Source organism: Primulina tabacum, chromosome 9 (genome assembly GCF_025594145.1).
Source record: "Primulina tabacum isolate GXHZ01 chromosome 9, ASM2559414v2, whole genome shotgun sequence".
NCBI lineage: Eukaryota > Viridiplantae > Streptophyta > Magnoliopsida > Lamiales > Gesneriaceae > Primulina > Primulina tabacum.
This window is the reverse complement of record NC_134558.1, coordinates 20,306,815-20,329,463: the sequence shown is the minus strand read 5'-3', so window position 1 is coordinate 20,329,463 and position 22,649 is coordinate 20,306,815.

Here is a 22,649-nt window from a genome sequence, read left to right as displayed (position 1 = left end):
ACCCTAGCCACAGCCTCCCTTGAGCATGCATGAAGGGAGTCCTAACTCATAAGGACTCTTTCCCAGCCGCTATAGTCGTGCCCCAGCCCTGTTAGGACTCTTCCCAGACCTTGACCATGACCATCACAACCCCTAGCTGGGCCCTGGCCGAGTCGCATGGTGCCATGCTACCTAGCCCATCGTTATTCACTTGGAAGCCCTAGAAAACCCTAGGTGTGTGCTTCCTAGAAAAACTCGCCTCCAGCCATCGTTTCCACCTTAAATCATCCTTGTTCTATCCATAAAACATCTTATGTCGGTATCGTACTCGTTGGGAATCGTAACACGTTCATATACACGTAAAAATTTTCAAAACTTTAAAAATAATTGTCAAAACAAAAAGCAATTTGAACTCCGATATTTTTCATACAAAAATAAACGAAGTATGAATAATATGGATTGAATGATGCGTCAAATAAATTTAGAAACATGCCTTTGCGTTTTAAAACGCTCGAATACGCGATCATCGCGTGGGGCGCCTAGAAGAACGAACGGGCGACGAAGACTCCTAGTTTTCTTCCCTTGAAATTTTCGTATTTGAGTGTGTGTTGTGTGTGTAAATTTTGGCTGGTATGAAGTCTCCAAACCCAAGGTTTTCTATTTTATAGATTTTAATTTGCATGATAATGGACTTGAATTTTGGGCTTTCAAGTTTAGGAGCAATTGGGCCTATTCATCCTAGATAAATTAGGCCCAATAACACCTATTTAATTTAAATTTAAAGTATATAAAAATTAGTTTTCAAAAATAATGCATTTGATATTTTTAAATCCCTCGTTTGCCCAAAATCGGCTTCCCGAATAAAATCGTTCTCGTCTCGTAAAATAATTTGAACTCTATCATTTTTAGAAAAATTTAATCATTTTTAATCATATTAAGAAGCCTTGAAAATATTTATTGAAAAATATTTATTTTATCTTGGTCGTCCTCGGTGTCATTTCTCCAACCTATTATCAAATGTTCGGACAAAATCTACAATACTCATGAAATTATGCCATATAATCATTTAATCATGCAATGATATCTTTAATCATACAATATGAATCATGCAAACATTTCGAATCAATTAAATAAAATAATTATGCAATTTAATTCATTTGCATGCATGCAGTTTACGTAGGTTAGCTTTTTGAACTTTACAGAATGTCTCGGATATGAATGAGTGTGCAGCTCCTGAATCAAGCAATGCATAGGTAGCTACACCTAAAATAAATATCCTTCCTGCGACAAATATACCATCAAACCCAATCGTGTCGATAACTTAAATAGCTATTATCATTAATTAACCAAAATTCTCTAAAATTTCAACTTTTAGCCCCAATAGTTCTCGAAAAGTAGACAATTTCACCCATATAAATTTTCGAAAATTGCATTCCAACCCTTAAAGTTTCGAATTCTTCATTTTTAATCCTTAAAATTTCAAAAATTTCATTTCTATCCCAATAAATTTTCGAATTCAATCAATTTCAGCCCTATCCCCTTCAAATTTACTGTTTTGGTCCCTAAAATTCAAGAAATTGCGAGAAAAAGCCCTGGTCTTCTATAATTCGCAAAAAAGCCCCTTCAAATTTACTTTTTTTGGTCCCTAAATTCCAGAATATACGAAGCATGCATAATATAAATTGAATGATGTGTCAAAGAAAATTAGAAACGTGTCTTTGCGTTTTAAAACGCTCGAATACGCAATCTTCGGCGTGGGGCGCGAGAAAGAACGAATGGGCGACAAAGATTCCTAGTTTTCTTCCCTTGGAATTTTTCAATTTGATTGTGCGTCGTGTATGTAAATTTTGGCTAGTATGAAGTCTCCAAAGCCTAGGTTTTCTATTTTATAGACTTTAATTTGGATGATAATGGGCTTTCAAGTTTAGGAGCAATTGGACCTACTATCATTAATTACCCAAAATTCTCGAAAATTTCAATTTTTTGCCCCAATAATTCTAGAAAGGTTCACAATTTCAACCAAATAAATTTTCCAAAATTGCATTCCAACCCCTAAAGATTCGAATTCTTTATTTTTAATACTTAAAATTCGAAAATTACATTTCTATCCCAATAAATTTTTGAATGCAATCAATTTCAGCCCTATCCCCTTCAAATTTACTGTTTTGGTCCTTAAAATTCCAAAAATTTCGAAACAACCCCTGGACTTCTAGAATTCGCAAAACAGCCCCCGAAATTTCAAAACTTTGCAATTTAGTCCCTGGATTTTAAAAATTCGAGATTTCTCCTTAGAACTTTCAGTGAACTCAATTTTAGTCCTTGGGCTACTTATAAATTACGGAATAGCCCTTGAAATCTCGGCCAAGTGCAATTAATCCCTTAATCTTTCAATTTTTGCATTTTGGCCTCTAAAATTTTCTAATTAAGCCAACTTTGCCATATCAATTCGGTCCCTTCAATTTGAAGACCTAAAATTCTTATTTTTGTTTAATTAATTACTTTTATTATTAAGGTTTATATTTTATGCCCAATATATATAATTCTCAATGTCATCCTTTTAATGTTAAACAACTAGGTTACAACTAATCAGAGTCGTGTTTGGATCTGATTTAACTTCCTTAGCATGCATAAAATAAGCTCTGCCAACAGTTGGTCCTTTCTTCTTTGGGAAGTCAATGGTCTTATGTCCTTCCTCCTTGCATATGAAGAACTTGTATGTTCGCCACATACACTTGCCAAAGTGTGAGCTATTATATTCTTTGCACAGTGGCCTCTCTTCAAGTTTTGTTGCTCCAGACCGTGGTGGCTTCTGTTGCCCCGATTTTCATCCACTATTGTTGGGCGTTTGGCTACACTTGAACTTTGGGAGGTCCCGTAAATTGCTTCTTTACAGGCAGAGAGTTCTGATGGTGCTGATGCCTATTGTGCTGCATCTCAAAATCAATATCCTTTAATGCTTTCTCAGCTTGGAAAGCACAAGCAGTGGCAGCTGCATAATCCACCGGTTGCATCAACATCACATCACGGCGTATAGTAGGTCGAAGATCATCCAAGAAGTACCTAAATTTCATAGCAGTATCCCTAGCAATGAGGGGCACAAAGTGACTACCCCTATCAAAATTCCTAACGAACTCAGCCACAGACATGTCTCCCTAATAGAGAGTCATAGACTCCCTCTTCAAAAGCCATCGAACTCAGCAGTAAAATACTTCACATAGAAGATGTTCTTGAATTGCACCCAAGTTAGGGTGGCTAGATTGACACCATGTTCAGCTGGTTTCCCCCAAAGTGAAGCATCATCTCGAAGTATATAAGTAGCACACCTAACTCGATCAGCATATCCCATATTCAGATAATGGAAGCGCACCTCAAGGGATCTAATCCAACTCTCAGCAGCAAATGGGTCGGTGGTGCCAGAAAACTCCTTCGGACCCAGCCTCTAGAACTGCTCATATACATCATGTCGTGGTCTCGAAGCCTGCTGCTCAATGAAGCGTGCCATACCCTCCATAACACATGTAGCAAGATCCCCATTGAGAGGTGGTACATTCTCTCTACGATCCTCATTTGTATCAGCTTGCCTATCAATACTAGGTGCGTGTATACGAGGCATTATATCTGAACGTTTTCCAAATTCTAAACGTAACCAACATGCATTTAAATCTACGTTTCTAACCATGTAGCATATAAAGATCCTTTTTCGAGCAATTTAAGCATAAATATCAATTAACTTCAAAAAGCATTTGAACATGTAACTTAAACATATAAACTTTGTAAATATGTAGGTATTATCATAAAAATCATTGAAAGCATTTAAACTTACAGATTGAGGCTTGACGACTAAGCTTTCCGGAAGTAGCGGTGGCACAACCCTTTATAGGAACATTGGTCTGATACCAACTGAAATGTCAACTACTCTTTTTTCTTAAAAAAATACTAGAAAAATCTCAGCGTAGAAACCAGGCGGCGGTGACATCAGCGACACTCTAACCTATCAACTAGCCTTTGGCCTTACATATCATCATATCATTTCTTATTTATCACAATCAAGTCACCTCCTTCAACCTTATATTCATCACTTATAAAAATCCATTTATATATATCATTTTTTTTTAAACAAAGCATGCAACATATCTTTTAGAATATATCGTTTTTCATCGTAAAATCCGATAAACTTTCAAAATAATCATTTTAAAATTCATTACAGCATTCAGGACACTGTCAGGACGTTTATCATTTTTCAAGTGTAAAATGTATGTTTTCCCTTAAACCCTAAATTTCTTAATTTACCCTTAGATCCTAAACGAAGACTCAAATCTATCCAAATTTAACATAACACATTATAAGACACTCATAAAAATTTCTTAAACGTAAACTTAAGCTCCTCAACTAATTTACCATTTCGTTGTAAAACTTGAACCTACGTCCCGGTTTTAACCCGAATCAACTCGAAACTTAACCAAACTTCACCAAACTTGAACCATAGCTTATTCACACCTAACCATACCCTATGCAACCCAAATCAAGTGATTTAGAACCCATAGAAACCACCTATAATAAGAGCATCTCCAACCCATCTCTATTTTGGAGGAAATCTCCAAAATAGAGTATGGGTTGGTGCTCTAACCCAACTCCAAATGCAATCTCTATTTTGGAGATTGCAATAGTGATCCTCCATTTTTGAAGGATCACTATTCATTTGAAGATCAATATGGAGATTCAATCAAATTACTGAAATGTCATCATAACAATTGCAAAATAGTCCTTTTGTATTTTTATGTATTTGTTTTGCTCCATTTTATATTATTATATTTCTAATTATTTATTTAATTAATTTTAATGTTAAATAATTTTTATACTTAGTTAATTTATTTTAATTGTTTTATTATTGACCATTTGTGGGAGGAGTACAGTACTTCGGAATATTAGTATTTTTAATGGTCAATTTATGTGTTGTTCTTTAAACCATATGTGTCGTTTATGCTTGTCGTGATTTATATTTTATGTTTATATTATGAATGTTGTATCTTGTCGTTTATGTTTGTCGTGTAAAAAAAATGTATTATTTTAAATAAATTGAGTTTAATACATGTTTTATTGTATTATGTTTATCGAATTAATTAAGTTCGGTTATATAATATATTATGTAATTATATAATTCTATGTGTGTGTTTTTGAAATGAAAAAAAAGAAATGGAGTATTTTGTAATATTTTTAGAGGATATGGGTTGGAGAAGATTTTTAAAAATAGAGACCACGGATCTCTATTTTGGAGGATAGAGGATGAAAAATAGAGGATATGGGTTGGAGATGGCCTAATGAAACCCAAATCAAGTGATTTAGAACCCATATAAACCACCTACTATGCAACCCAAATCAAGCGATTTAGAACCCATAGAAACCACCCAAATCAAACGATTTAGAACCCACACAAAATTTCGGGCATAGAGATGTCCAAAATTTTTTAAACTCTTAACATATAAAAATTCATCAACATCCATAATCATTGAAAATGATCATATCAGCATATAAAATAGCATTTAGGACACTGTCCATGACGTTTCCTAATTTCTAGGTGTAAAATGACCGTTTTACCCAAAGACGTAAAATTTCACGTTTTTGACTTTTTCTTAATTCCATTGACTCTAACATGTTCCAAATAATTATTTGAGCATACATGAATTTTCTCATATTTTTATTTAGCATAAATCGAGAACTTTTAAATTAATCTTTAAATGTGACGTATTAATGCGTTTTAATCCCGAATTGAACCAAACCTTAATATAAAATACCCAAATTAAAATCTTAGACTTATAATAATTATTTAATCTTAAACCTAATTTTTCATAATTTTATAAACCTTAAAGACTAGGCGTTTTCAATTATCTGGTTAATTAGCTTTTCGTGCGGCGATTAAATCCCGAGTAAATTCAAAACTTGTTATTTTGATCCCAAACTTTAAACATAACATTTTTAAGATTTATTCTACCCTATCAAGTCATGAGCCACCCCCGTGGTCCCATGGATTCAATTTTAGCCTTTTAATTTTTGTTTTTGACCCTATGTGGAACACACCGAGCCATCTTCCAACTTACTCGAGCCATACCCGAGACACCTTGAGCCAAAACCTAACCAACCCATCTAGGGACCTTCTTGACCAAGCCTAGCTCGTAAAACAAACACTGGCCCGACCAAAACACTTTTGCTCCTCAACTCAATTGCCTGCATGTGTGTGTACGTTAGTGTCCTAGGTGCATTAGGTTTCCTTGTCAACTAGGACACCTCCAACTCTTAACCACTTGACCCCTCACGACACTAACCCTCCCTGGACCACGTCCAGATAAAGCCCAGACCAAGCCAGCCCCAAAAATCCAGCAGCGAAGCTCCTGAACCAGTGGCAGCAACCATCACGCTACTTTGCTGCCATAACTCACGTTTCCCACATTTTTGCTGCTAGGGCCCCAACCACCGAGCCAACCCTTGAACCATCCCCTCAAGCACCCTCCTAGGACCTTAAGTACCTAACCTAGCCCAGCCCAAGCCCTCTGGCCGAGCTCCTTAACCATCTGCGCACAGCATACACCAGCGCTGCCCCATTGAAGCTCTCGGGAGGAGTCCTTGTTGGCAAGGACTCCTCCCAGCCCCTGATTTTCGAGTCCTAGCGTGGCTAGGACTCTACCCCTGACCCATAACAGACCCTGGCCATGCCCTGATCCCAACCGAACCAAAGCCAAGTCCTGCAACTCATAAAACCGAGCCCCTCAACCCCATGACAGGAAAGTGCTACCAGCTTTTGTGTTTCTGATTCGTGCAGCGTTTTGGGGTGTTTTAGGACCCCTTAAACTTGTGTATAACATGTCCTTAATACAGTCCTAATCATGGCAGACTCTTAGGTAGATGAAATTCATGGTTTTTGGATCAAAATACATGTTTTAAAAATCACAAAATATGCATATCCGAAAATATTCAAAGTTGCAATTTGTTTTCATGCAAATTCAAACATAAATACATAATATGGTGTAATGTAGAGTAAAAGGAGAATATGACGTGCATTTGCGTTTTAAACGCACGAAATAACGTTGACAAATCGAAGAACGACGGCGAGGAGACGACGGCTAGAAACCTTAGCAAAACTAGAAGCTTTTCCCCCTTGGATATTTGTTGTGTTCCGTGTATTTGAATTTGAGGGGAGAGTTTTGATTGAATTGGGGAGGTGGGGCGTGTAATGTAAAGGGTTTGGGGTAAGTTAATTGCATATTATATAGTTAATTAATCCTTAATTAAGCTTAGGCCCATTAAACATACAAATTAGGCCCATTAGCGCTTAATTAGAATGAATTAAAATATTAAAAATAATTTGCTTAAATAAGTTTGTGAATTTATTAGCCGAGTTGCCAGAAAGTTTATATTTTTTTTGAAAAACCAACACCGATAAAATTTACGTCCTGGCGTATAAAATCACCTCAAAACCCCATATTTTCAAAAATAAAAAAAATCATCACCCTTATTTTAAATAATCAAAAACAATTATTTAATAAAAACATTTTCTATTTTTCATCCCTCGGTCTCCGTTTCTCGATCGCAACTCGAATAACCTTTAAAAATACATTTTAATGCAATCATGTAGAAAAATATATTTTAAACATGCAAATATGCACAACGTAATTAATTCATGCAATTAAAAAATTTAATTAAAATACAAGAGAATTTAATAACTGAATGCATGTGGTTTGCGTGAACCTTTAAATTTTCGGGGCATTACAATCTTCCCCCTTAAATTGAATTTCGTCATCGAAATTCGCTTATCCTTGATAACTTAAAGTTTAGATTCAGTTCTAGTATCCCAAAAATCCACGCTTCCGCTGCGCTACTCTGATCAAACTTAAGTTCTAGAATGTCCTTACGTCTACTTGATCCCAATTAAATTTTCCTTCTAAATCCATGTTTTGCAATTTGCAACTTAAAAAGACCCATAATGCTTGGTGCTATGTTATTATAACCTCGAAGTTTAATTTTTCTTACAATTCGCAATATTAAAGATGGATGACCATACTTATCGTATATTACTTTCCTTATTTTATACCCAAAATATTCATCAACTTATCATATTTCAATCTTAAAATTCCAAACGCATCCGCTAACGCTTAGATTTTTAAGCCTAATATCGATTCATCCTTAAAAACCCTTGGTTCAAATTTCTTATAACGTTATAACCTAAGACCCAAGGTTCCAAATATTCTTAAAGGTCTAAATCATCGGAAACTCTTATCAATTAACCCATTAAATTCTCACTTATTGTTATACTAGTTCAAAAATTCCGTAATAATTGCAAAATAAATTCTTAATTTCCTCAAAAATCATCCTAATTGGTCCCTAAATTTCGAAATAAATCCTACGATAAACTATAAGTTCTTGGCATTCTTATTTCCTTCTACAGTTTCCCATAACTTAAATTTCGAAAATTTAAATTTATTTACCCAAAAATCAATTCTCATAACCAATCTCGCATTTCATCAAAATTTAAAAACCCCAATTTATACATTTCGATACTCCCGAAGTCGTTACAAATCCTCGAATCATTATTACTCATGAGTAATTCCCAAAAATTAATTCAACTAGTAACTACGAATCATAAATATTTTCTTAGAAAATCTACATGCCCCAAAAGCATTCATAATATTCACGATTAACTTATGGCCCAAATTGTAGAACGTCAATACTAAAACCCAAAATCTACATAGTCCAATTCCACCACGTGGCCAACATGCGTTGAAATCATATAATTTTTCATTTCATATCGTATCACGTATAAAAATTCTATAGCATATAAATCATATATCCTCATAGAGCTATTAAACATTTGACGTAAACATATGATTCATATAGTTATGCAGGTAACATCGTAAAATCGTATAAAGCATGTAAACTTACAACTTGAGGCTTGACGACTGATCTTTCTGGCGCTGATGGTGGCACAACCCTTTACAGAACCATTGCTCTGATACCAACTGAAACGTCTGCTTAATCATTTTGTTAAAAAGTACTAGAATTTTTTTTTAACTCTCAACTTTCGGCCTACACATATACATAAAAATACTTTTGCACTCTTTTAAAATAACCCTCCAACTAATATTTGAAAATCCAAAGGGAAATAGTCAAAACAATAAATCGTAAAACGTTTTACCAAACCTAAAGAACAATAAATGTTGAAAAGTGTAGCCCATACTAAACCTCTCAAAATCTATCAAAAAGCATAAATAAAATGCCGTAAAAATCTTAAACTTAAAATCAAAACTTAAATGCGGAAAATAGAAGTGCTGGTCCTCGGGTTATGTGCACCAACAGTCCAGCAAGTCACCCATCAACACCTCCAATATCATAGTTATTAATATCACCTGCATCATACACACCTAGTGAGTCTAAAGACTCAACACATCATATCCTTGATAATAAGTAATACGTAATACATTTAACATATAACAGTGAAAAATTACTTGTACTTAAAATATCATTTTCATAATAATGCATAAACTTTAAACTTTAAACATTTTCATAAACATATCATATAAACATATCATATCCATATCCATATCCATATTCGTATGCATATTCATATTCATATTCATGTTCGTGTTTGTTGAATTCAGATCGTGATTGTGAGTCGTATTCTTAATCGTATTGGGCGATGGATCCATCAAGAGAAAACCACAGTACTGGGCGGCGGGGGACACCAGCGACACTCTCACCAGTCAACTGGGCCCTGGCCAACGTATTAACATATTCGTATTCGTATCCGTATCCAAGGAAACACGATTGTCGGGCTCCCACTGGGACCATAACCCTCACGATATCTCCAACATGTAGTAGTCACAATCCTTCATATCCTTCAACATGTCGTATTTCTTTCACTTAATAAAAACATGCATATAATATCATTTTATTTTGAAACCAAGCATGCAACATATATTTTAAATGTCCAATTTAAATCATAAAAATAATAGACAATTAAAAATCATAATTTAACATATAAAAATTCATCAACATCCATAATCATTGAAAATGATCATATCAGCATATAAAATAGCATTTAGGACACTGCCATGACGTTTACTAATTTCTAGGTGTAAAATGACCGTTTTACCCAAAGAAGTAAAATTTCACGTTTTTGACTTTTTCTTAATTCCATTGACTCTAACATGTTCCAAATAATTATTTGAGCATACAAGAATTTTCTCATATTTTTATTTAGCATAAATCGAGAACTTTTAAATTAATCTTTAAATGTGACGTATTAATGCGTTTTAATCCCGAATTAAACCAAACCTTAATATAAAATACCCAAATTAAAATCTTAGACTTATAATAATTATTTAATCTTAAACCTAATTTTTCATAATTTTATAAACCTTAAAACTAGGCGTTTTCAATTATCTGGTTAATTAGCTTTTCGTGCGGCGATTAAATCCCGAGTAAATTCAAAACTTGTTATTTTGATCCCAAACTTTAAACATAATATTTTTAAGATTTATTCTACCCTATCAAGTCATGAACCACCCCCGTGGATCCAGGGATTCAATTTCAGCCTTTTAATTTTCGTTTTTGACCCTATGTCGAACACACCGAGCCATCTTCCAATTTACTCGAGCAACGCCCGAGCCACCTTGATCCAAAACCTAGCCAACCCATCTAGGGAATCCTCCTTACCAAACCCAACCCGTAAAACAAGCCCTGGCCCGACCAAAACACTTCTGCCCCTCAACCCAATTTCCTGCATGTGTGTGTACGTTAGTGTCCTAGGTGCATTAGGTTTCCTTGTCAACTAGGACACCTCCAACTCTTAACCACTTGACCCCTCACGAGACTAACCCTCCCTGGACCATGCCCTGACCAAGCCAAGACCAAGACAGCCCCAAAAATCCAGCAGCGAAGCTTTTGAACCAGTGGCAGCAACCATCACGCTCCTTTGCTGCCATAACTCACGTTTCCCACGTTTTTGCTGCTAGGGCCCCAAACACCGAGCCAACCCTTGAACCATCCTCTCAAACACCCTTCTAGGACCCTAAGTACCTAACCTAGCCCAGCCCAAAGCCCTCTGGTCGAGCTCCTTTAACCATCTTTGCACAGCATACACTAGCGCTGCCCCATTGAAGCTCTCGGGTGGATTCCTTGTTGGCAAGGACTCCTACCAGCCCCTGATTTTCGGGTCCTAGCGTGGCTAAGACTCCACCCCTGACCCATAATAGACCCTATCCATGCCCTGATCCCAACCGAACCAAAGCCAAGTCCCGCAACTCATAAAACCTGAGCCCCTCAACCCCATGACAGGAAAGTGCTACAAGCTTTTGTGTTTCTGATTCGTGCAGCGTTTTGGGGTGTTTTAGGACCCCTTAAACTTGTGTAAAACATGGCCCTAACACATCCTAATCATGGCAGCCCCTTAGTTAGATGAAATTCATGGTTTTTGGATCAAAATACATGTTTTAAAAATCGCACAATATGCATATCTGAAAATCTTCAAAGTTGCAATTTGTTTTCATGCAAATTCAAACATAAATACATAATATGGTGTGATGATGAGTAAAAGGAGAATATGACGTACTTTGCATTTTAAACGCACGAAATAACATTGACAAATCGAAGAACGACGGCGAGGAGACGACGGCTAGAAAACCTTAGCAAAACTTGAAGCTTTTCCCCCTTAGATGTTTGTTGTGTGCCGTGTATTTGAATTTGAGGGGAGTGTTTTGATTGAATTGGGGAGGTGGGGCGTGTAATGTAAAGGGTTTGGGGTAAGTTAATTGAATATTATAGAGTTAATTAATCCTCAATTAAGCTTAGGCCCATTAAGCATACAAATTAGGCCCATTAGCGCTTAATTAGAATGAATTAAAATATTAAAAATAATTTTACTTAAATAAGTTTGTGAATTTATTAGTCGGGTTGCCAAAACGTTTGTATTTTTGTTGAAAAACCAACATCAATAAAATTTAAGTCCCGGCGTATATAATCATCTCAAAACCTCATATTTTCAAAAATAAAAAAAATCATCACCCTTATTTTTTTATAATCAAAAACAATTATTTAATAAAAACATTTTCTATTTTTCAGCCTTCGGTCTCCGTTCCTCGATCGCAACTCGAATTGCCTTTAAAAATACATTTTAATGCAACCATGTAGAAAAATATATTTTAAACATGCAAATATGCACAACGTAATTAATTCATGCAATTAAAACATTTAATTAAAATACAAGAGAATTTAATAATTGCATGCATGTGATTTGCGTGAACCTTTAAATTTTCAGGGCGTTACATAGAAGCTTCTGAATCTTCTGCCCTTAATCAACCAAATCCTCGCTCAACCAAGCCATAATTTCCTTGGACCTAGACCCTAACGGATTGGAGTATGAAACATTCCTAGGACCATGACCGAGCCCTTAAAAAGATGCTGGTCGTGACCTAACGACCCTAGCTTGCACATCCAATCAACCCGCGCCTACATGATGTAAGGTCCAGGAAAATTTAATTACGTTACCTAAATGCATGAAATCTAGGATTTTATTTAAATCATGTGTATATTTACGTTATGAATTTAATACATAATTATTACATACATAGGATTTATTTCACGATATTTTTAAAAGTTCACGCATTAGGGTTTCTAGATGTATTTCGTGCTCGAACGAGGAACGAAGACCGGGGATTATCATGAAAAATATTTTTAATGATCGATTGATTTTATTTATTTAATTTTAAGTGTATTTTTTTTAAAATTGGGCCTTTTTAGGTATTTTTACTCGCCGGTTTATATTTTTAACCGATACGTAAATTTTAGCGAATCAGGAGACTTTTTGTGGGCTCGGGCAATATTTTCTAAAACGTATCAAAACAAAATATTTTTCGAGAGTGTAATTGGGCTTGATGGATTTGTTTTGATGTCTAATGGGCTGAAGACCTTTAATCCTTTTCAAATATTATTAAGGCTCATTAGTGTTTTATTTAAACTCTTTAAAAGCCCTATTAAGCCAACCCTAAACCCAATGCATTCATTAGCAGCCGCCCCCTCCCTCACAGAATTCCCATGTCCTTTTTCAGCAGCAAGAACCAGCAACCATCGGCCCAATTGATTCTTCAAGAAAACTTCTCCCCGCCTCCCCGGTTTACGTCCCACGCGTAGATATTCAAGCTTTTGTTCATTTAATTACTAAGGCAAGCCATGTATCTCCTTTCTCATCATTTACACCATGTTTAGATTCTTATGTAAGTGTTATTGCATGAGGAAAAACATCGGTCCATCTTGTATCTTCATTTTTTGCATGGTTTACATGAAAATAAATGCATACATGTGTTTGTAACTCACGTTTTTTGTCACCATCTTGCAATGGGGCTATTGCTCTTTGTGTTAAGGGGAGGTGAACGTCAAGGACCAAGGGAGTAAGGGGTTGGTGTAGAGCCCAAAAATCAGTACACGTAAAATCCATGCATTTATTTAAATTGTTAAAATTATTTATTTAGATTTAAAATGATTTTAACGACGCATCATCTATAAATTTGCATTATTTTAAATTATTTATGTTTTTGTGATGCACGTTATAATGTTTTCATGAGTTTCATGTTTCAGGCGATTATTCGATGCACGATCGAGGAAATGAGCACAACGACGATTTGGACGATTTGTAAAATGTGGTATTTTATTCCAAGTCAAGAAAGTGTCATTTTTAAATGATTTGTTTATTTTTTAGAATTTTTATAGCCTAATTTAATCATTACGTGATTTTACATTTTTTTTTAAACTTTTAAGTATTTATCACTTGTGCATTTTATTTCAATTTATGGGATTTTATTAAAGTTAGAAGGGGTTAAAAATTAATTAGTTTGTTAATTATTAATAAATCAATTTTATGCCCTTAATTATATTAAAACACAAGCACACACACATTTTCGCGCACACACACATTTTTCCTTGGCTTCCATTTCATTTGTTTGAGAGTAAACCTAGGGTTCTTAGTGCTTTCAGCAGTAGCCACCTTCCCTTGTCAAAGTTCTGTAGATTCACGTTTGTTTCTTCAAGAAAATCGTGCCACGTTTCATCCTAGATCGACCCTCGCATCCACTAGTAGAATTTTTGGTTTTACTTCGTCACTGGTTACTTCAGAGATTATAAATGAAGTATATATACCAATCCATTTCGGTAAAAACACCGGAGAAGTAAAACATTATTGTTTACTTCAAATTTAAAAAACACGGGCTTCAGTTCTAATTTTGTGTAACATTTTACTTCCCGCTTCAGTACGTTGTTTCAAGAGTTTTAAAGATCAAGGCATGTATATTCTTTTTTTTTTTGCATTGATCTCGTCATATTATGTGTTTTGTTGTTTATTTTGTGTGAAAATTCATGTACGTTGTGCAAGAGTTAGAGAAAAATTGGTTGGATTGAAGTTGAAACTATTTTTAGATCTCAAAACCGGATGTTGCTGTCATCTCGAGTACTGTGAATTTTCGGTCAACATATAAAACTGTAGTATTTTTTAATATCTTCGATTTGACATTAAATTCGTATTTTGGACAAGAAACAAGTGATTTATTATCGTTTTCGTGAGACTGCTCAAACTGCGATTTTATGAAAACACTAGTATTTAACCCGTGCAATGCACGAGATGATATTATTAAAAATTAGTGAAAAATGAATAGATATTTAAATTGAAAAAATATAATAATTATAAAAAATAAAAATAAAAACTATATTTTCGCTAATTATAGAAAACTTTATTAAATACAACGCATGTCGATTAATTTTTTGGGCTAATAATCACTATCATATAACAAAATTTTAAATTAGTGTTAGCCTATGACAATGACACTGATGCTTATCGTGTTTAATGTATTGATGTCGACCACCAACCTTAATACATATTTAGTTCTTTAATTTCGAGAAGCTATATATTATTATTTTTTTACATGTGATAAAAAATTATTTTTTTAAATCACATTTAATAAAATTAATGAGAAATACTTTTTTAAAAATTCAGTAATTTCGTCTAAATCCACATTCACAAATAATTTGTGACATGACACGTGTTTGACACATTTGAATTATAACAATAATTGTTTCATCAATATCTTTATCCAAATGAGTTGTGATTTTATCTACAAAATCACTTCATAATATACACAACAGGCTATTATTCCGAAAGAAAAATGAAACATGTGATCATAAGTAAATTTTGTGTTAATCAGAAAAGTTATTTTATTAAAATTTACTACGTGTACTCCAAAAAAATGTCAATAAATTTTATAAGATATCTTCTAATAAGATGCGTACTTTCTTTAGAATTGGTTTAATCATTTCCATTACGAGGCATTTTATGCTATCATGTATCCGTGAACTTTGTAATATAGAAGAAAATTATCACATTAGTAATACGTAATAATTAAAATTTTGTACAAATAAAAAAATAATATTTTTTACTTCTCGATCATGAAAGACATATTTTAAACTTAATGTCTCGTTGTTCTCGTTGTTTCCATATATATGTAGTTCATAACAACAAATAAATCTAAATTTAAACGAACATTACATCTTGGAAGGATTCAACTCATATATGGTGCTGAAAAGAGAAGTCATTCCAGAAGTTCAATTTCGGAGTAGATAAATTGAGTAAGATAAATAGAATAAAATTAGATCTAAAAACCAGATGTTGTTGTCATTTCAATTACTGTGAATTTTCAGTCAAATTTTGGAAAAACTTTCATCATATAAAATGTAGTACTTTTGACACCTTCGATTTGACAGCAAATTCGTAATTTTTGGATAATAAATAAGTGATTTATGATCGTTTTCGTGGGACTGTTCAAACTACGATTTTATGAAAACATGTTCTTGATGTGTTCTTGAGAATTATTTGTTGCAGGCTTCGTTGGGAATCTTCAGGTGTTCCTTGCTGCGTAGGTGGTGTCAAGTGGTGTGATCAGTCGTCTTTCAATGTTTCGATTCGAGTCGGTATGGGTTGGTGACATTAGAAGGCATAGGGAAGGGAATGGGTAGAAGATCGCTTTTAGGGTTGAAATCGCGTAGGACTAGAGCCGCAGTGCTGCACCAAGGGCGCTGCAGCGCTGCAGGTTTGCACCAGGCATCGCCGCAGCGTAGCGCCTAGGCGCCAGTTTGGCGCTACAGCGCTGCACTGCAGTGCCTAGGCACTGGTTCTGGGTTTTTCGGGCTTCAAATTTAGGTTTTATTTTTTCCTACAGGTACTATTACGTCGTTATGTCCTAGCATACTAAAAGTTAGTTTAGATGTTACGAAGTTTGGTTGGGGAACGTTGAACTATGGTTTAAGCGAGGTCCGTGTCTTCCATTACTTGGGACATTTCTTACTCTATGTCAAGATTGTTCGAGGTTCGAATCATGGGTTAGTATGTTGATTGAACGAGGTCAAGTCCCGAGTATTTTAGAAAGTAATAAGTCAGTTGTTACTTTTGGTGGTCAGCACAAATATTATGTGTAAGCTTTGAGAATTAAGTGCTTGAAATCATATTAGTATGTGCAGCAATGGCCCCATACGAGATCCAAAAAATCCTTAAATGCCATGTAAGTATGTTCGACATGCAAAAAAAAATATTTTATGTTTTTAAGATACACTAAATGTCTGGTGACCAATTATGAATTTGTTTGGAAGTCGGTGAACGTGGCCGACGACCTCTCCACCCCTGGTAAAGCATGACCGGGTTTAGATATGGATTGGAAAGCGATAAAGCATGACCAGGGACCGATCCACCCGGTGAAGCATGACCGGGGATCTCATGTATGTGGTAGTGAACATCCCTGTCAGCCCAGTACCTGCGCTTTAGTCTGATCAGGCGTATTTATGTATGGGTCACTTGCTTTGAAACATATCTCTATGCAAAATGATGATGTTTATGTATGTCCAATTATGTATGATGCAAGCATGATTATGAAAAGTTTTACGACATGTTGGCTCGTCTACGTTTATGCAAGCACGTTCAAGTTTCAGTATGTATGCTCTACTTTAAAATGCATGTGATTTTATTATGTATTACTTGTTACTTACAGTTTATACATGTTGAGTCTTTAGACTCACTAGACTTTATTGATGCAGGTGATGAAGGGTATGAGGAGACGAGGGGTGGGAACCAATGAGCCGGCTCGAACTGCGCAGGAGGCTAAACCTGAGGACCGCCTATGATTTTAAGAACTTTATGCTGCTTTAAAAACTCTGATTTTCATGATATTGTTTACGATATTTAAACGATTACCTTTTTTCAAACTTAGATTGTAATTGCTTTTATTTCAAATATTTTTATACCAGCAGTTTATTTTAACGTAATTTGAAGGTTTATTATTTATTTAAGAAAATTTTTATTTTTTCGTAAATTTTAAATAGTTTAAAAGTACGGTACGTGACAGTTGTTATCAGAGCGGTGTTCTTGTAAAGGGTTATGCCTACTGCCATTTTTGAGAAGCTCACGAAGTCACACCTCAAGTCTGTAAGTTTTAAATTCTTTTATGTAGTAAGTATCAAGTCATGATTTCAGCATGAGCATGTCTAAGTTCAAATTTCGTGCATCTTTTGACATTAATATTATGTTCATGCATGTTGGGTTTACTTGTTGGGTAAATGTTAGAACAGTATGCCTCCTAGACGTATGGTTGCTGGTGGAGCAAGGGAGGAGGATAAAGAGCCTCAGCCACTCCTCCTCGTCCACCGCCGGATAATGCAGGCTCAGATGCTTGCAGGGATGACTCAGTTCTTGCACAGTTTGCGGGGAACAATGCTGCAGTAGACACAGGGGCGAGGCCCAGACCAGAAGCAGTTTATGAGATGTTTAGGAGAATGGATCCGAAGGAATTCTCGGGGACTACTGACCCGATGATAGCTGAGGGATGGATTAAATCCATCGAGGTAATTTTTGCATTTATGAAGCTGCAAGATACATAAAGGGTCAAGTGTGAGACATTTCTACTGACAGGAGACGCCAGATTGTGGTGGGAGAGCGCATCAGTGTCAGTGAACTTGCAAACACTGACGTGGAATGGTTTCAAGGAGTTGTTCTACTCCAAGTACTTCACTGAGGAAGTACGCTCCCGCTTGACCAAAGATTTCATGACGTTGCGACAGGGAGACAGCAGCGTGGCAGAGTTTGTCAGAAAATTTTAGAGGGGGTGTCACTTTGTGCCCCTGATTGCAAATGATGTCCGAGAGAATCTGAGGCATTTTATTGATGATTTGCGGCTGATCTTGCGCCGTGATGTGAGAGTTGCTCGTCCTACTACTTATGATGTTGCCGTGTCGAGAGCCTTGGCGGCAGAACATGATCAGAGAGACATCGAGAGTGATAGACAGGGCAAGAGGCCCTATCAGGCACCTCAGCAGCAGAAGCAGCAGCGACCTCAGTTTAAGAGGCCTTTTCAAGGACGGCATGGGAATAGGCCATTTAAGGGACCGCCGAAAGGCAAGGGTCCTATTCCTCAGCAGAAGGCTCCACAGAGGCCGGGTGAGCACCTTGTGTGCTCGAATTGCCACCGTCAGCATCCGAGACAATGTTTATGGGTTCGGGCAAATGCTTCAAGTGCAGAGCCAGTGACCATATGCTGAAGGACTGCCCGCAATGGAGCCAGCCAACCCAGGGAGAGTGTTCGCCATGCAGGCAGAGGAGGCGAACCCAGACATGAACCTGTTGACATGGTAACGTATTTAATTCAGCACCGTATTATTCTTTTTCTATGCATGTTTCGAATTTGATTCAGATTAGTAGTGTGCTAGTTAGTATTTTTGGTGACTTGTGCTGAAATTTTCTACTATGCTTGAGGTTAACTTTCGTATTTGGGATATATGTTTTGTGTGTTGTTCTAACGTCTCTTAGGAAATATTTTCATAAAGAGAGTAGCCATGAAGGCCTTGATAGATTCTGGGGCCACACACTCTTTTATTTCAGAGACGTTCTCTAATAATCTGGATGTCAATTCTATTGGAACCGACGTGAACTACTCAGTAACAGTCCCATCAGGGGAAGAACTCTCAGCTACTAGCGTGGTCAGAGACATCGATCTTGAAATACATGGCCACCTAGTGTATGCCGATCTGATTGTGTTGCCGATGCCAGAATTTGATATTATCTTAGGAATGGACTGGCTAATGAAGAACAAATTTCTTATTGACTTTCAGAAAAGGTCAGTATTGGTAAGACTGTTGGGAATGGAGCAGTTTCTCTTTGAGCTAGATAGATGGAGGAGTTTTCCTCGCATGATCTCTTGCATGCAGGCACAGAGACTTATTCACAAGGGATGTCAGGCTTTCTTGGCCAGCATTATTTCCGCACCTGACGTACCCAATCCATCAATATCTGATGTACCATTAGTCAGAGATTTTCCTGAAGTTTTTCCTAATGATGTCACAGGGCCTTCCACCAGAGAGAGAGGTGGAGTTTGCCTTCGTGCCAGGCACTGTGCCAATCTCTAAGGCACCTTACCGTTTAGCTCCAGCTGAGATGTTAGAGCTCCAACAGAATATCCAGGAGCACCTAGATAAAGAATTCATCCGCCCTAGTTTATCACCATTGGACGCACCAGTACTCTTAGCAAAGAAGAAAGATGGGAGCATGAGGTTGTATATCGATTACCGAGAACTGAACAAGGTAACGATCAAGAACAAATATCCACTACCAAGGATCGAGGACTTGTTCGATCAGTTGCAGGGAGCTACAGTGTTATCTAAGATAGATCTATGATCTTTGTATCATCGGTTGAAGGTAAAAGATGAAGAAGTTCATAAGACAACCTTCAGAACTGGATATGGGCATTAACAGTTCTTAGTGATGCCTTTTGGATTGACGAATGTTCCAGCAATTTTTATGGACCTCATGAATCGAGTATTTCAGCACTACTTAGATCAGTTCGTCATAGTGTTCATCGACGACATTCTTATCTACTCGAAGAGCCATGAGGAGCACAGTAAGCATTTGGGTACAGATTTGCAGGTCTTGCAGAGTCGCAAGTTGTTTACAAAATTTATAAGTTTGAATTCTGGTTGGAGAAAATAGCATTCTTGGGGCATATAATATCTAGCAGTGGCATTGAGGTGGATCCAGCTAAGATTACAGCAGTTAAGGAATGAGTTGAGCCGAAGAATGCTTCAGAGATCCGCAGTTTCCTAGGTTTAGCAGGCTACTACAGGAAATTTATTCAGGGGTTTTCCTCGATCACAGTACCACTCACTTCATTGACTAAGAATAATTCTAAATTTGTTTGGAGTGAGGAAGTGTCAGAAGGGCTTTGATACTTTGAAGCAAGCTTTATCTCAGCGCTAGTGTTAGCCATGCCAGCAGGACAAAAAAATTTTGTTTTGGACACCGATGCTTCTAAGCTCGGGTTAGGCACAATATTGATGCAGTACGGTCGGGTTATAGCTTATTCTTCTAGACACTTGAAGGTGCACGAGAAGAACTACCCGACTCACGATCTCGAATTAGCTGTCATTGTCTTTGCATTGAAGATATGGAGACATTATTTGTACGGCGAGAAATTTTAGATATTCATTTATCACAAGAGCCTCAAATATTTTTTCACGCAGAAAGAACTGAATACGAAACAAAGTCGGTGGTTGGAATTGGTAAAAGACTACGATTGTGAAATTAGATACCATCCAGGGAAAGCTAATGTTGTGGCAGATGCTTTGAGCAGAAAGGTTGCAGTCGTAGCACAACTGTCAGTGCATAGATCTCTTAAGTCAGATATTCAGAAGTTTGGTCTAGAAGCTTATCCTAAGGGCAGAGCCCTAAGCTGTCTAATCTGACAGTCCAATCTTCCTTGCTAAACCAAATCTGTGCGTAGAGGTCAGCGTTCGGATGAGTAGTTACAGAAATAGAGACTGAAGGATGAAGCCAAAGGCAGTATACTCTACACAGTGTCTGATGGTATTATGAGATATAGAGGAAGGATGTGGGTGCCTAGTGTTGATTCGATCAGAGAGGATATTCTGACAGAGACATATACAGCTCCGTATTCCATCAATCCAGGAGGTACCAAGATGTACAAGGATTTGCAGGTTCTGTATTGGTAGCAAGGGATGAAGCAGGACATCCACGATTTGTTTCTGAATGTCTCACTTGTCAGCAAGTGAAAGCAGAGCATCAGAGTCCCGCGGGAATGCTTAAGCCGCTCCCTATTCCCGAGTGGAAATAGGAGAATCTCACCATGGATTTCGTTGTTGGTTTGCCGAGGTCAGTCAAAGGATCCAATGCCATTAGTGTTATAGTGGATCGACTTACTAAGTCAGTGCATTTATTACCGATGAAGACGGCTTTCTCCATGACTCAGTATTCAGAGCTCTATATCCAGGTGATAGTCCAATTGCATGGGATCCCAGTTTTTATTGTGTCTGACAGGGAGCCGAGGTTCACATCGTCCCTTTGGAAGAGTTTACATAAAGCCATGGGGACGAAGTTGCTATTCAGTACAGCATTCCACCCTCAGACATATGTCTAGTCTGAGCGTGTGATTCAGATTTTGGAGGATTTGTTGAGAGCCTGTGTTATCGATTTCCACGGGAATTGGGAATTAAAACACCTCTAGTGGAGTTAACCTACAACAACAGCTTTCAATCATCTATAGTTTTGGCTCCCTACGAGGCACTATATGGAAGGAAGTGCAGATCACCAATTCATTAGGATGAAGTGGGTGAGAGATCAAAATTTGGCCCAGAGATTGTTCAGCAGACTGCAGATGTGGAGGTCAAGATTCGAGATAGGATAAAGACCGCCTAGAGTCGTCAAAAGAGTTACACTGACAAGAGGAGGAGGGATCTTGAGTTTTACGTAGTTGATCACGTATTCGTGAAGATAGCACCTATGAAGGGTGTTATGAGGTTTGGGAAGAGAGGCAAGCTTAGTTCGAGATTTATTGGATCGTTCGAGATTTTTGACAGAGTTGGGACACTAGCTTATCATGTAGCCCTACTGCCAAATCTGGCCAGTGTACACAATGTGTTCCACGTCTCGATGCTGAGGAAGTACATAGCAAATCCTTCGCATGTTTTGAGCCGTTGCGGTTGGCTCCTGATCTGTCGTACGAGGAAAGACCTGTCCAAATTCTAGACAGACATGAACGGAGACTTCGGAACAAAGTGAACAAGTTGGTCAAAGTCCGGTGATTGAATCAATCAGTGGAAGAGGCCACTTGGGAGGCCGTTACAGATATGAGGAATCACTAACCGGAACTGTTTGGTAAGGTTTAATTTTGTGGACGAAATTTATTTAAGTGAGGAAGGAATTGTAGAGCCCAAAAATTAGTACACTTAAAACTGATGTGTTTATTTAAATTGTTAAAATTATTTATTTAAGTTTAAAATGATTTTAGCGACTCATGATCTTTGCATTATTTTAAATTAGTCATGTTTATGTGATGCACGTTATGATGTTTTCATGAGTTTAATGTTTCAGACGATTATTCGATGCAGGATCGATGAAATGAGACCAACGACGATTTGGGCGATTTTTAAAATGTGGTATTTTATTCCAAGTTAAAAAGTTTCATTTTAAATGATTTATTTATTTTTTAGCATTTATAAAGCCTAATTTAATTATTATGTGATTTTACATTTTTTTAAACTTTTAAGGATTTATCACTTGTGATTTTATTCCAATTTAGAAGATTTTA